Source organism: Dermochelys coriacea, chromosome 2 (genome assembly GCF_009764565.3).
Source record: "Dermochelys coriacea isolate rDerCor1 chromosome 2, rDerCor1.pri.v4, whole genome shotgun sequence".
NCBI lineage: Eukaryota > Metazoa > Chordata > Testudines > Dermochelyidae > Dermochelys > Dermochelys coriacea.
The window spans coordinates 76,516,649-76,532,060 of record NC_050069.1 but is presented as its reverse complement, the minus strand read 5'-3'; the positions used below and the strand labels follow the sequence as shown (position 1 = coordinate 76,532,060).

The 15,412-nt window shown below is 42.4% G+C and overlaps 1 protein-coding gene across 5 annotated transcripts in view; it reads right to left on the bottom strand.

Annotated features, from left to right (window-relative positions):
- The window catches only part of NOL4 (nucleolar protein 4), a 268,955-nt gene that overhangs the window by 177,207 nt on the left and 76,336 nt on the right, over positions 1-15,412 (bottom strand). For 2 of the 5 annotated variants that reach the window (XM_038392939.2, XM_038392943.2), the window contains exon 1: positions 12,339-12,376. The exons of the other annotated variants lie outside the window; for them this stretch is intronic. The gene's annotated coding sequence lies outside the window, so the exon portion shown is untranslated. Of the gene's footprint in view, positions 1-12,338; positions 12,377-15,412 lie in introns of those variants that run through there. 5 annotated transcript variants of the gene reach the window in all.

Sequence of the window (15,412 nt, the reverse complement as noted above, 5' to 3'; positions counted from 1 at the left end):
GCTTATAGCCATGTGCTGTACACTCCATAATATTTGTGAAGGGAAGGGTGAAAGCTTCACCCAGGGCTGGACCACAAAGGCTCAGCACATGGAGGCTGAGTTTGAATTGCCAGAGACAGGGCTATTAGAGGGGTGCAGCACGGGACCATAAGGATCAGGGATACCTTAAGGCAGCAATTTGAAGCTGAAAGTCAACAATATTTGTTGCTATGCTCAGGAGTGCAGTACTTGTAATGCTAGTCAGTGATTGTGATTGGTGCAGACGATGCAATATGAAGGTTTAAGATAATTGTCTGTTGCTTTGCAGGCTCTGTTTGCTTTCAATTAATAGAATAAAGATGGCTTTCAAACCAACACAATTATTTTATTAAAAATAACAACCAGAGGAGTCAAACATAAAAAACACATCAGTACTGAGAGGGGATGGGGGAAGGGAAGGTCTCAAGAGGAGGTGGGGTCCCAGGATGGTTAAAGATTTGTGTATGTCCAGGGATCATATCCAAGCTTCTCCTTTGGAATACAGTGCAGCAGGTGGTGTACTTCAGCAGGGCCAAACTGCAAAGGGATGGGTGTTGAGTGCAGTGGGTACTGGGAGTCCACAGGGCTGGACCGTAATGGGGGAGGAATGGAATGCCACAGGTACAGATTGGAGCCAGGAGGTTGATAAGAGTGTGTTGGTAGTGTCTCGGGAGGGGGGGGGGGGCGCATGGGAAAGAGTTTTGCGACCGCAGCTGCAGGGGAGGGCGGGTGCAGAGCTGCTCAGTTTGAAGAGCTAGTATCGCCTGGAGCGTGTCCGCTTGGCGCTCCATAACATTCAAGAGCTGCTCCATGGCTTCGTTCTGGCTGGTCGCATTCTCCTTTCGATCCCTCTTCTTGCTGTCCCGCCACTCCTTTAATTCCTGTTTTTTGGCTGCGGAGTGCATCATAACATCATGCAGAAAGTCCTCCTTAGTTCTTTGTGGCCGCTTCCTAATTCTGCGCAGCTGTTAAGCCGGTGATAAAGAGGGAGGCTGGGCTCCAAAGTTCAAATCCATGAAGCCAAAACACAACTTTTTACAGAAGCAGTATTGTTTGCAACACACAGAACACTGATGCAGTGATTTAAAACACAGCCACTATTCACATACCTATCACTAACTGGCTGACCCCAGGCAAGCACACATGAGCCACAAGACCCCCAAAATTGTGAGTAGCTGCAGGGGCAGGGCAAATCAGGGTTCCAGGACCCTACTGTACACTGGGGTCTTGGGGAGAGCCAGCACTGGGGTGTGAGGGCTGATAATCATTCCTGTCCCTACATTTTCCTGTGTTCATTATGGAAGATATTTTGCTGCTGAGGGTGAGCAGTGATTCAAGGGAGGGTCTTCTCCAAGACTGCAGCTTCCGCCCTGGCCCTTATGCAGCTTGCCTGTGTGCAGCAATAGTTGTGCCACTCTCCCCCCCCCCCACACACACACACCCACCCCACAATGACAGCAAAGTGATGTGGGAAAGTTACCATTCATGGGGTAAAAAACAAAGCAGCTCTGCCAAAGAACCTGCGGCAGTGGATTGCCCAGTGTCTCCCTGAGCATTTCCTGGAGATCTCCTAGGCAGATTCCCGTGAAGTGAGGGAGTCAATCAACAACCTGTTCTGCTCCTTAGACTAGTCATGTGGTGGTATGTGCATCATATAGAGACAAGCCTGCTTTCTGCAACCCTCCTGCCCCCAACAAGTCGTTTCAGCAATTCCCAAAATCAAATCCACTTACCAGGGGCCTCCTCTCCTGTTTGCATTTCGCCAAGCTCTGACAGCTGTGACTGGCTAGCCTCCTCTGGGGTAGAAAAGAGTTCCTGGCTGCATGCCTCTCTGACCTCCGAGTTATCCTCTGCCTCTGGGTCCGCCTGCCCCTCCACATCTTTGTCCAAGATTTCCTCCTGGCTCCATCCACTCCACTGGCACGTGAGCCAATGAAGTATCCACAGCAGCCTTCACAGTGGAGGTGGGGTCGCCACCGAGAATCGCGCCCAGCTCTTTATTGAACCAGCAGCTCGTGGGCACAGCACCGTAGTGGCAGTTTGCCTCCCATGCCTTGTGGTAGGTGTTCCACAGCTCCTTCACTTTGACCCTGCACTGTAGCGTGTCCCAGTCATGGCCCCTTTCTGTCATGCATCATGAAATCTATCCATAGGTATCATAATTCCTACAGCTGGAGCGCAGCTGGGACTGGACAGCCTTCTCTCCCCAAATGCTGATGAGGTCCAGCAGCTTGGCATTGCTCTAAGTGGGGGATCAGCTGCTGCGTGGAGCAGGCATAGCCACCTGGAAAGATGCGCTGAGACCCCTGCACGCATCACTGAGCAAACAGGAAGGGGACTTTCAAAATTCCAAAGGAATTGAGGGGGTGGGGGTGACTGTTGGTCACCTGAGGGCAGGGCAGTAGACCAAATGACCAGAGGCGAGAACAGGCATTGTGGGACACCTCCCGGAGGCCAATTGCAGCGCTGTAATCGACCAGGGTGTCTACACTGGCACCGCGGCGCTGTAACCCCGGCGCAGAAAGCTGTAGGCCTCTTGTCGGGGTGTTTTTTGTTTTTTTTTTTTTTTACAGCGCTGCATCTGCGCAGTTTCTGCGCACTATGTGGCGTGACAGTGTGTGCACCTTGGGAGTTACAGAGCAGAAAGCTGCTTTACTGCGCAGAAACTTGCCAGCGTAGACAGGGCCTATGAATCCCTCCTGCCTGAAGGAGGAAGAATGTCTTAAAGCAACACACCTTGATTCAAAAGAATTCACTTTGCAGGGTAGGAGATTTTAGGCTCCATATCTGCATATCCATCAAACACTGTCTCCATTCTATTTTTATACTTAATGAAGTATGGTAATTTAACTACTAAGAATTGATCCTACACATTGCTAAAGCACACACAAGCAGGGTACAGAGGGAAAAGGTGTTCAGTAATATAGCCTGTTTTCATATGCATTGGCCCCAGAGAACATATTGCAGAGATTCCTACATCCTACTCAGCTAGGCACCTCCAGCACTATATTCCATTACAGATCTGCTAGGCCATTAAGTAGGAGGAAAATAGGAGCAGAGAATTGGCAGGGCTGTTGCACAGGAGTTGGGTAGGTACCTCTAATTTAAACATGATTTAAACATGCAGCCTGGAGAGGACCAGGGAGTGCACGCAGCTTACTGGGTAGCCATTAATTTCTCCTTGGAAAGAAGTGTCTCTCTGTGTACCTCCCCCTTTTCAGAAATAGGTTCTAAGGTGGTTTCTATGGAAATCAGTATTCTCAGAGGCCAACCACAACACCTGGGTTCAAGACTGAACTTGGGACCCTGCTTCTTCCGTTACGGAGGAGTACATGGCAAAGCTGTCATCTTTAATCGTAGACTCAGACCAACAATACACCTCTTTTAAACATGTATGCTGCCACCAGTTGCCCATATCACTAGCCAAATGAGCCTATTAGGCACATGCTTATAGGGTGAGGAGGAAAGTACACATAACTTAGTAGCTGATCCAGAAAGCAGAAAAATAGTCTCTCCCCTTCATAACAGACTTCATAACAGCCCCATTTTCAACTAAAAACAGGGCAAATTTGCAAGGAATGCAACAATATATGCAATTTCAAGTTTGTTATTAGAGTCACAAGGAGAGTCTGCCAGGAAGCTAAGCATCTGCAAAGTTCATGGAGAGCACACACAGCTTAAGACCCAGTAGAGAACTGGAAAACCTAGCCGAAAGAAATATGGAGTAAGGTAGGAACATAGCCAGACATATACTAAGTCACGGAATTAAAACGATTATCTGTAAATAAACTCCACTACTTAATAATTGGGTAAACAAAATTATAGCCCCCAGAATCAGCCTCTCCAGAATCAATTAAATCCCCCACCATCTGTTCTGAAAGTGTAAAGGATAAAGTGCTGGTTCCATTGAAATCAGTGGGGCTTTTGCCATTGACTTCAAGAGAGTTGGAATTTCACCCGGAGTATTTTGGGCCTGGTGACTGACGCTGGGTAGAATTTTAAAACATGCCTAAATATCCAAGTCTTTTTTGAAAATGGGACTTTGTCTCCTAAGTCACTTTGACACCTCTGAAAATATTATCTGTTGTCCTTAAGCAGACAAAACTCCACGAATGGTGCCTATGTCCCCCTACAACATGAATTGTGGACAGGGTTGCCAACCCTCCAAGACTGGCGTAGAGTCTCCCGGAATTGGCATCCATCTCCCAGTGACTACTGAAAGCAATCCAGGAGATTTTAATAGGATATTTTAAGAAAATGACATTATGTCTCATCATGTTGGAAAAAAAATCTCCCAGAATAGCTTCAGTCAGAGTCAGCAACCCTAATGTAGATGCATTCAGCACAGAAAGCTATGCTAACTTGCCTTTATTTGCAGTTCACCTTTGTATCCCCTCTTACTGTATGAGCAACGTCCTGATTTGGATGCGCTGATGTGTAAGCACAATTATTGCAGCCCCAAGGAGAAGATAATATTATCTCTCATGTCCAAAACATCATGAAGAGTGTGTGCCTGACTGGCCCTTTGTGTACTTAAAGTTGTGATCCATGCAGATGTGATTTTATTTGTTCTTTTTATGCCATTAGACTTAGGGAACTATAGTCCAGTCCTGGTCCCATTGAAATCTCTGGTAAAATTCCCATCAACAACGAGACAGAATCTTAGGATATGTCTTCATCACATCTTAATTTGTGATGATTGCAATGCAGGTAAGCATATGTGCACTAGCTTTAATCAGTCAGGAGTGGTAACAGTGGTAGTGAATACTTGGTGGTGTGGTCTGGCCACCCGAATACAAACCCATCTGGGACCTGTGTACACACTTGGGTTGTTGGCCTATGCTGCCATGTATTCACTGCTATTGTTCCCACACTACGTTACTCCTTGGGGAATTCTGCATCACTGTGCATGCACAAAATTCATGCCCCCCACAGCTTTCTTTGCTTCTCCACAGAAAAATTACTTCTGATGCGGAAACAAAGGGAACCCGCAAGAGTGGTCACACACCCCTACCTGGCAGTACAGGCAGGTTGGTTTGAGTACCCAGAGCAGCCTGTAGAGACATACATTACCGCCAGGCTGTGGTGGGGCAGGAGGGGGAAGAGAGAACTAGGCACTCATGCACGTGAGAAAGAAAGAAAGACACACTGTCCCTCTAACACACTCTTACGGCACGCTTGGCATGGAGGGGCAGGGATTTGGGGTCATTCTGAGGAGGTAGGTATGGGGCAGGCTCTGCCTCCTCAGACAGAGAAGAATGTTGCAGCCTGCCTGCTTAATGAATTGTTCTTAGTGAATTGTTCCCATTGTCTTTGTGAACTCCCCCAGGAGAATAAAACAGGTGTAAAAGTTTTAAGGCTGCTTACATTGTCTGAGTAGTGTAAAAGTGTCTTACTGTAAAGGACAGTATGGCTTACATATGCTGATGGTGTTTTAGTGATTAAAACTGATCTAAATTTTTGAACTGAAAATATTTCCTATCAAAATGTGCTCTTTGAGCTCTTTGCTACCGACCTTTCTGGAGATGGTCAGCAGCCAATATAAAGTGTGAGTTTGATTCCCCCGCCCTCACTTGCTCTTCAGTTGCCTATGATGCAAAACTGAGCATGCAGCTGTATATATTTAATGACTAATAACTAGAAATAAAGGTTCAAACCTCACCACGTTACTATTAGTAGAAGGAGGTTTTAGGATTTCCTCCAATGCTCCCCCTCAACTCCCATTCTTCATCCATTGTAGTGTAGTTGAAATAAATTACCAAATAATTGAAACCAACATGATTACGTGATGTTATTTTAACAAAAAATGTGCAGATTTTGAAATATTGTGTGCAGAATTTTTAATTTTTCTGTGCAGAATTTCCCCAGGAGCAACACTAGCTAGAATAAACCTAGCCTGGGTCTGCCTACCCACACTGCAATCACACTTACTTTCAGCATAGATGTACCCTTAGTGCCAGATCCAGAGTCAATTGCAGTCAATGGAAAGGCTCCTGCTGACTTCAGTTTGCTTTGGATCATGATTTTATTGCATTTCTCCTTATAACAAAGCAGAAAGGTCAGAATACTAAGAAAACAATTAGAATTCCCTGCACTTAACAGGAACATTATTTCCTAATTATCCACTTGCTTTCCTTTACCTACAAGGTGCCTGTGAGTTCTGCAAATTATTATTTATAGAGCAACTGCCATGTAGAGGAGGAGTCTTTCTAAAAGCGATTCATCAGCATTAGCTTCCTTAGCACAGAATAATGAATGCAACACTTGCCATTTTTCCAATATCAAGTAAGTTCTGTTTTAAAATATTGCTTCTCACATCTCAGGTAAAACACAACCACTTATGTTCCAGCACAGCAAATATTACAAAATACTTTAATGCTGAAAAGAGCTACTGTTCTTTTCAAAGGCAAAGTACTTGTTTATGGTTAGCAAATGACTACATTTTAAACTATACAGCATCATAAAACACTATCAAATGAAAAACACTTTAAACTACCATAACGAATAAACCAAAGTCTTTCACAAGACAGCCTGATGTCACTAGGGAATTTGGTGTTTAGGGAAAAACAAAACAAAAAAACCCCCAACACATTATAATAGCTTCCTTAATTAAAAAGCTGAATAGTAAAGAACTGCTCAATTAAATTTTCTATTAAGAATATTGTTTTACATCCCTTTTATTAAAGTAAAAATGGGTTTAGATATTTTCACTGAATTAGTTATGCTATGTTTCACATTTATGTAAAATGCTAGTCTAAACTAGCTTACATTTTAACAGTAGTTACATAAGACAGCAACCTATACAGTACATCTATACTGGAAGAGGTGGTCAAATTTAATCAATGTGTACATGCAGTTCCCTCTAAAGACTACCAGTGCATACACAAAAGAGGAATTGAGTAACACTGATCTATTGGAAAGTTCCCTTTGCTTCCCCATCCAACACCAAAACACCTCCATAATGTTGAGGCTTAAAAAAACAAAAAAATCTGAAGGATTGAAATACAACATTCTGAAAAAGGTGAAGTAAATGATTAGGGCTTGCTCTACTGAAATTAACAGAAAATGGGCTCAATTGAATAACTGAGTAGGGGAAAGGGGAAACATTCCTTTGGACAGTTATTGGTTATTTCTACTGGCTGAAATTCATCTGTCAGCAGAAGCTCAGCAAATGCCCGTGCACCATTTAACTGCTGATAATAGGGGACTAAGTAGATATATAGGCTTGGAGCTAGCTCTCTACCCAGGGGCAAATTTCACTCTCGGGAGTGGGTGGGTCATGCAAACACGATGAATCTAACTAGAATGGAGTGTCAGCAAGTATTGTAGTGTTTTTATGTAAGAATAATTTTCATTTTTGAACTATTATTGGTTGAAAATATTCCCTCATGTAATTACGTAACAGCTAAGAACTTGATTGTAACCAACAGTTAGTAGTTGGTTGCTAACAAGTCAAACATGACAAAAAAATTTGAGGCAATTATTGTCATTACAAGCCATCCTCAATTGTTCCAGGCAAAAGTAATAGAAAGTGACAGTTGTGCAGCTGGGAGCATGGAGTGGGAAATGAAATTGTTCCCTGGTTGCAATGAACCAGTCAGAATGCAGCAGAGTCTGCTAAATGCATAATTCATGGTTAGTAATATTTTAGTCTCTAAAGCAAAGTAGAGTATAAACAAAGGCATTTAAAAAACAGAAGTTTAAAAAAAGAAAAGGATTAGAGAACATATGTAGTTAGTAATTAAAACAGAAAAGTGACAGCAGATATGTACTTTAGCACAATGCACCCATAAGGTGCTTGCAGACCTGCATCACTTCAATGAGAAGAGAGAATTCTGCATATGAACAGCATATTGTCCCAGCGGTCAAGTTGTCATACTCTGCATTATCACAAGGGGCATGTGTGTCTTAATCCTGATCCCATGCTTCTTTCTTGGCTGCCTAGATATGGTGTATGTTCAGAAGGTAGAGTTCTGAACTCTGGGATATGGGTAATACTTAATCACACTAATATGGGAGAAGGGAGGAGAAAGTAGTGCCCTTGAGAGAAAAAAGCTGGTATTTTAATCTCACCACAGATTGGAGCCACACCAGATATATCACCACAAGAAGATTACCCACTACCACCCAAAAATGTACATCAGATACTTGCCTAGCTATGGAGTCATTCTGATGACAATGCAAAAATCAGTTGCTATGCCAGTGGAAGGTGGTGTTTTAAAATATTTGACATTGAAAATTTTACTCAACCCTCCATAGGTTGCATGGTGATGTTAAAGTACCCATAGCTGCATTGACATTTAGAGCTATTACACATTCTTAATACAGTACATCATCATGGACATTGTATTAACACCAAAGAGTCATGCAGTGTTACTGGCAGAATTTAATTCACTTGCACTAACATCACATCAGCTCTAAAGAAGTCAAACTGTCAATGGAACTTGATTTCTACAATTATATTGGTATTAATGATTTTAGTGTATTTTTTGCACTTAATATATTTGTGCAAACTAAATTACACCTAAGCAAATCCAATGAACCAAATTCACCCCAGGATGTAACTCCACTGAAGTGAAATAATACTACTGCAATATACCAAGTTCTCAAGTTCAGTAAAACTCTGCTTAGGTGAACAAGGTATTAACTTTTTCAAATTGAACGATATACTATAACCTTGCTTCCTGACTGAACAAACTTTTGTGATGTTGTGACAGGCTGCTGAGCAGGAAAGCAGCCCTTTCCTCCTGGGTTCAGACACAAAGAACCCAGAGCTGTGTGTGGTGAGAGCACAAACTTGTAAATAAAAGCACCCATGGTTTCAGAACCTAAGGGTCTCTGAGTGACTTCATCTGAGCCTAGCAGAGGCAGGGGCCAGGTACACTCAGTTACACATGGGGCTTCTCTGGGATCCTGTGCCAGAGCCGGAGTTTGGCAGCCCGAAGATGGAGGAGACCCTGCAACGGCTGGTGAAGGAAAAGTGCAAAAAGGCCATGCAAACCTTTCAGCAGGCCAAACAGCTGGAAAGGCAGGCCCTGCTTAGCTGGCCGGCAGAGCAGCAGAAGAGCCTGTAGGACTTCATAAAAGAGCAGGCCAGGGTACAGCAGCAGTTCCTCCAGGGAATTCTGAGTTCCCACAGTGAGGGATGGTATTTAGGGCCCTGTGGATGATCCTGATGCCTTCCTGGGCACATTTGAGAGGTGGGCAGCCATGGGAGCAGGCTGGGACAGGGCAACCTGGGCTCTGCAGCTCGCTCCCTACCTGGCTGGTGAAGCCCAAGCTGCCTGCATGGCCCTAAGCAAGGAGCAGGCCAGAAGCTATGATGCGGGGAAGACAGATGTCCTAGATCAGTTGGGGCTATCCACCAAAAAATACCAGCAATTCCAGGCGGCAGAGCGGACAAGAGGTTTGAGGCCCTGGGCATTCACTCAGAAATTAATGGACTGGGCCACCTGACGGCCGAGGCCTGATTCCCAGATAGTGAGGGAGATTATGGATGTGCTCATCTTAGAGCAGTTTTTACATGGCCTCCCCAAGACCATAAGGATTCGGATGCGAAGATACCAACTGAATACAGTGGAGGCAGCAGTGAAACTGACAGGAGTATAGGAACTGGACTAAGATCATCAGACTCTACTCACAAGGCCTTTTTAATTGATATTCTTATATTACTAACTTTTCTTGGCACTACCATGAAATGCATGAGTATCTTGGATTAGATATCACCCAGAAATTCTAAATCTTATCGTACTAGAATTCTTTGCCATGCAAAATGAGAATCTACTCTCGAATACTTCTGTTCCCCATTGACTTCAGTGAGATTCAAGGACTCGGCCCATCACAGGAGTCAACCCCCTAGTTAATAAAATGTACAAATTGCAATGGCCTCTATAAAGTTTTAGAACGGTGTATTGTACCCCTGTTCTTTCTACATCTATAGGGCCACATCCTGCAGTCCTTATTGAGTCTAGGCTCCGTACACTAAACAGGAACTGAGACTAATGTGCTCAAAACATCTGTTTAAATTTAAAAATGTTTTAAAATCTGACACTAGGCATAAATGACACAGTATTGCAGCTGTACTCACTGTAGTATGTAGATTACAAAATAAAACTAATCAAGTAATAAAGCCAAAAACAAACCTAAAGATTAGGATTTTGGAAGGTACATAAATGAAGGTTTTATGCATGGTAAATATAGTACAATTGACAAGAAAATAAAAGGAACACACTGACAGGCTACTTTCTTTTTAGTGTGCTATAACTTTGACTTATTAAACTCCCAGTATCCCTTGCACATTAAAAATGCCATTTCAATAGTTCAGGTGTTTGGGTTTTTTTTAAATCTAAACTCAGATTCATACATCAAGAAAACTCCGCAAAATATTTGAGCCCAGTCCTTTATGGTTTTGAGCACTTCTCTTATTGGGAAACTGGATCTGAGAAGCTTTCCCACCCGACTAGCAGTGTTCAGCCCCTCATACCTTGATCATGAACAGTTCTGTACAAACTGTGTCTGAACGAAAAATAAAGCTGTGTTGTCAGCTAATATGACTAATATAATCCTGGGCCTGATCCTTGACCTTCACTATATGTTAAACTTACTGGGAGTTCTGTATCTGGTTCACTTACAGCAAAAAGCTCATTATAGGCCCAGTGCCGAGAATTTGCTTTTGCCCTCAGTGACTTCATCATAACTCCCAGTGCTCAGCAATGTCAGGGTCAGGCCTGAAATGTATGCAACTATGATGAAAAACATCCTGTAGTACAGTGTGCCCATTCATCCATTTGTTCTAGACTCATCTTCTGCCTGGTGTTTGCACCTATCAGACTTTGCTTAATGTTACTCTGAAGAAAAGAAAATTTTAGTTGATTTTTAAAAATCAAAGGTCTTCCAGGCTTCATCAGTACAAAGTAAAGAGCTCAAGGAATTACTATAGCTCACCTGTTATTGCATGGGAAGATGGATTATAAATTGGCTTCAACTAATTTTGGAGTATAAAACAAAGAAAATGGTATGTATAACACTGTTAGACAACACTTCTAATTATACATAGTTTAACCGAATTAACCAACACTATGTTTCACGGGAGTTAGAGTAAATGTCACAACTTTTGAAACAAAAAGGAAAACTGTTGTGTCTTTTACTCTTTAAATAACAAACAATATGAAGGAACCACAGGGCCAAAGTGGGATGCAAATAGCCATATTTAGTCAATATACACAGTGTGAAACTTAGCAACTTGCTGCTACAGACAAAGAACTAAGTGAGCACCACAAGAGGACTCTCAAACTATTTAAAGAAATACTACCCCATTCCTACACACTACAAATACTTCTAAAATCTAAAAAACAAAAAAAAAAAAACCAAAAAATACTTTAGTAGACCCTTATCAATATCTTTGTATTAACAGAAAGTTTCTGGCTAAAGTTTAAAGTTAAATCATGTCATTTTTAATTTTAACTGTAAACAGCTCTACAGGCTTTATATAATAATGAATATAATTCATATACTTAAAGATAATTTTTAAGCTAACACTATTTTTAAAAATATTAAGCGTGCAGACAAAGCAAACAAAGCACAAAGTCAGAAGAGGTCTTAACTCACTCTGATATGTCTTAGTATAGGAAACAGTATTGTGAATAGCTATAGCTTCTATCTTATTCCCATTTAAAAAAAAAAAGTGGTCCATTTTATCCCCCTCCTGATAATCGCCTTTACTGGTAACTCAATAGTAGCAAAACATTAAATTCACACAGAGCCCGGATGTTTCTAGGGACCTACCCAAATGAGTCGCTACTTTCTTCTACAGAAGCTTCTCCCCCCACTCCTCCACACTTACTTCTTATTCAGGCAGAGGTGAGTTGCTACAATGAGTCTGCAGAATTTACTCAGCAGTTTTGCACAAGGTTCTAACTCCTGCTAACAGCAGGTCAACAGAAGAACTTTGCATCTCCATGCAGCTCCTGTTATCCTCTTAACAGAGGCATTTAAAGGACAGCTTTCACAACAAAACCCACTTTAAAAGCTTTAAAAATCTAGTAAACCCCAATTAACCGCACACACTCTTCTTTTAGACAGACTAAAGATGTTTACAAATCCTGCCTTCAATCTATGATCTGAGGCAAGGGCTGATGGGTCTGGTCTAATAATATCAGAGTCCCCAGAGCAACATCAAGGGTCATACAAACAAAGCTCAGCTGTTTGGCTGGGGCTCTGTCTGTAGATAAGCGATAAATAGAGTCTCCCACAAAAAATCAGCTTAGAACAAGGGGATAGGAAACTTGGAAGAGGACAGAGAGACCTAGGACTAGACTCACAGACAGCAGGTGAGGCAGCTAAATATCTTACAATCCTGTTATCCAGCTAGCTGATGTGGCCACCTTATATACACTCCACTGGGAGACCAACCAACCAGGGCTGCCCCAGAAGGAGCTATGGCCAGAGCAGCTGGAGAATGATTTGATTGCAAACTAGAGCTGGGGCAGCTCTTTCCCATCTCCTCCCCAATGTTTGCAGGTGCTTGGGGTGCTAGTTTCATCTCTTTCACCTGCAAGTTTGACTCAACTCCCTATTGTTTAAAAATGTATAAAGTCTATTTTGCAGTGAGAACTGCCCTTGATGATATCATTGTGGATTAGGGCTATAGGTGAAATTCACCTCTCCTCCATTAAGCTTGAATAAAAGGGCTTTGTGTGGAGAACAGCATGCAGGGTGAGGAATGGAATTTATCCTCAGTCCCTAGGCAATGGGCTGGAAGGCCATCGGGGTGACTATTGGTGAAATAATCGCTGCTGACCTTATGGGAGGATTTGCATGTATGTATTGTGACCCCTTGTACAATCCTCACTCAGCACTATGAACTGGCACAGGTTCCTGTGTGCTTTCCAAAGGCCACAGCATGTGGCTGATCTGTCTGTGTTCTTCCCTGCTCTGTGCATAGCTACCAGGAAGCTTCCAAACATGTAGAGGATCTTGCTTGGGCCCAGCAAAATAGCATGATTTTTACCCTTTATATGCATCTTATATTCATCCTTGCAGTGATTTTAAGTTCAAACAGCTTGATCATGGAAGGTGCAGAGAATGCACTGGAAGACAATGAATATTCTTAAGTTACAATTCTTCCAGCATGCTTTCTGCAGCTCACAGCATTGGGCCCCTAACCGAATATTGTGTTAATGAATAGGTGGAACTATATTTACAATCATGGAATCATGGTCTAATACAGGGATGCTCAGACCTCAGTGGTTCAGGAGCTCAATTAGCCGATCAACACTACCCGAAAGAGCCACAGTAGTATGACTTCATTGTTTCATTTACTATATATATATATATATATATAATAAAAGCATCCTGATTGGTTGTTAATTATATTGCACTGTTTTAATATCATGTATTGCAAAGAGCCACAGGAAACACATTAAAGAGCCATTTGCAACTCCTGAGCCTCAGGGTGAGTGTCACTGATCTGATACATTAAACTGGTAGGATTGTCTTTCACCCTATGCTTCGCATTTAGTGCTAGGGCCTGCTTCACCACTGCATCACTCTAGTGTATACTGATGTACCATCATGATTTCAGTTGAAATTACATCAGCATATAACTGGAGTAACACAGTGATGAATCAGGACTTGTGTCTCCCAAGACACACAGATTCCACGATGGGAGTGATTTCTATGAATATAAATAGAACAGATTATTTACATACAGGTGCACACACACTAGACCCAGGGCTTGATTAACGTACGGTTACAAGTTTGCAAAGGGTTTCCAATGCCAGAAAGTCTTTCCAAAGAGGAGACTGTGGTGGCACAAAATAGTCTTCCACTCCCCCATAGCCTGAGTTAATTTTTTATTATAATCAGTAGTCCAGAGTATAAATGTATAATTCATACCCCCGCCCCCAATCTAAAGCCCGTTGCCAACTCTGTCCACATATCTATTCAGGGGACATCATCATAGGGCCTAATCACATCAGCCACACTATCAGAGGCTCGTTCACCTGCGCATCTACCAATGTGATATATGCCATCATGTGCCAGCAATGCCCCTCTGCCATGTACATTGGTCAAACTGGACAGTCTCTATGTAAAAGAATAAATGGACACAAATCAGACGTCAAGAATTATAACATTCAAAAACCAGTTGGAGAACACTTCAATCTCTCTGATCACTCGATTACAGACCTGAGAGTGGCTATTCTTCAACACAAAAACTTCAAAAACAGACTCCAACGAGCGACTGCTGAATTGGAATTAATTTGCAAACTGGATACAATTAATTTAGGCTTGAATAGAGACTGGGAATGGATGAGTCATTACACAAAGTAAAACTATTTCCCCATGGTATTTCTCCCCCCCACCCCACCCCCCACTGTTCCTCTGATATTCTTGTTAACTGCTGGAAATAGCCTATCTTGCTTGTCACCATGAAAGGTTTTCCTCCTTTCCCCCCCTGCTGCTGGTGATGGCTTATCTTAAGTGATCACTCTCCTTACAGTGTGTATGATAAACCCATTGTTTCATGTTCTCTGTGTGTGTATATCAATCTCCCCTCTGTACTTTCCACCAAATGCATCCGATGAAGTGAGCTGTAGTTCACGAAAGCTTATGTTCTAATAAATTTGTTAGTCTCTAAGATGCCACAAGTACTCCTTTTCTTTTTGCGAATACAGACTAACACGGCTGCTACTCTGAAACCTGTCAGAACTTCCACTGAAGTCAATGACTTCAGATTTGTGCAGAGATCCAGGGTAGAATTCTGGCTTTACGTAGTAACTACATTTTAATGACTAAACGTTCATCTTTACGTCACCACTACTTCTACCATTTGTTTCTCTTTCTTCACCATCCTTCTTTCTTTGTTTCTCTCCTTCTTCCCTGTCTTTGTGTGTCTCCTCCATTCTTCCTTCTGCATTTCCTTCCCTGCAGCAATTCCTGAGTCTCAACCCTTTGTTTTTCATTTCCATTCCTACCCCCATTACATCCACTAAAATGCTCAGTAATTAAATAGTTAATATTGACACTTATGTGTCTTTACTGGGCTTTGGAGACAACACTCCAATAAGATAACTAAGGAATGGGGGAGTTCATACTCTGAGCCATTGTCTGCAGCTGTTTGCAGACCCAGAAAGATGTTGCTGTATTGATTTATACTCTCTTTGTGTGAAATATTTTCTTCACAATCACAAGGGCTAGAACTTACTTTTTATTTTTAACAAAAGCTTAGTTTCTGGATCATGTGACTACTTCTGTTGGGCCAAATAAATGCACCAAGTAGGCAAGATCCAGCCCACAGGCCATGTTTGACATCACTGCTTTAAGCAACAGTCCTGCAGTCTGAACCATTTCATCAAGGAAATCTCATATATACATATCTACAAAGCTAAAGACA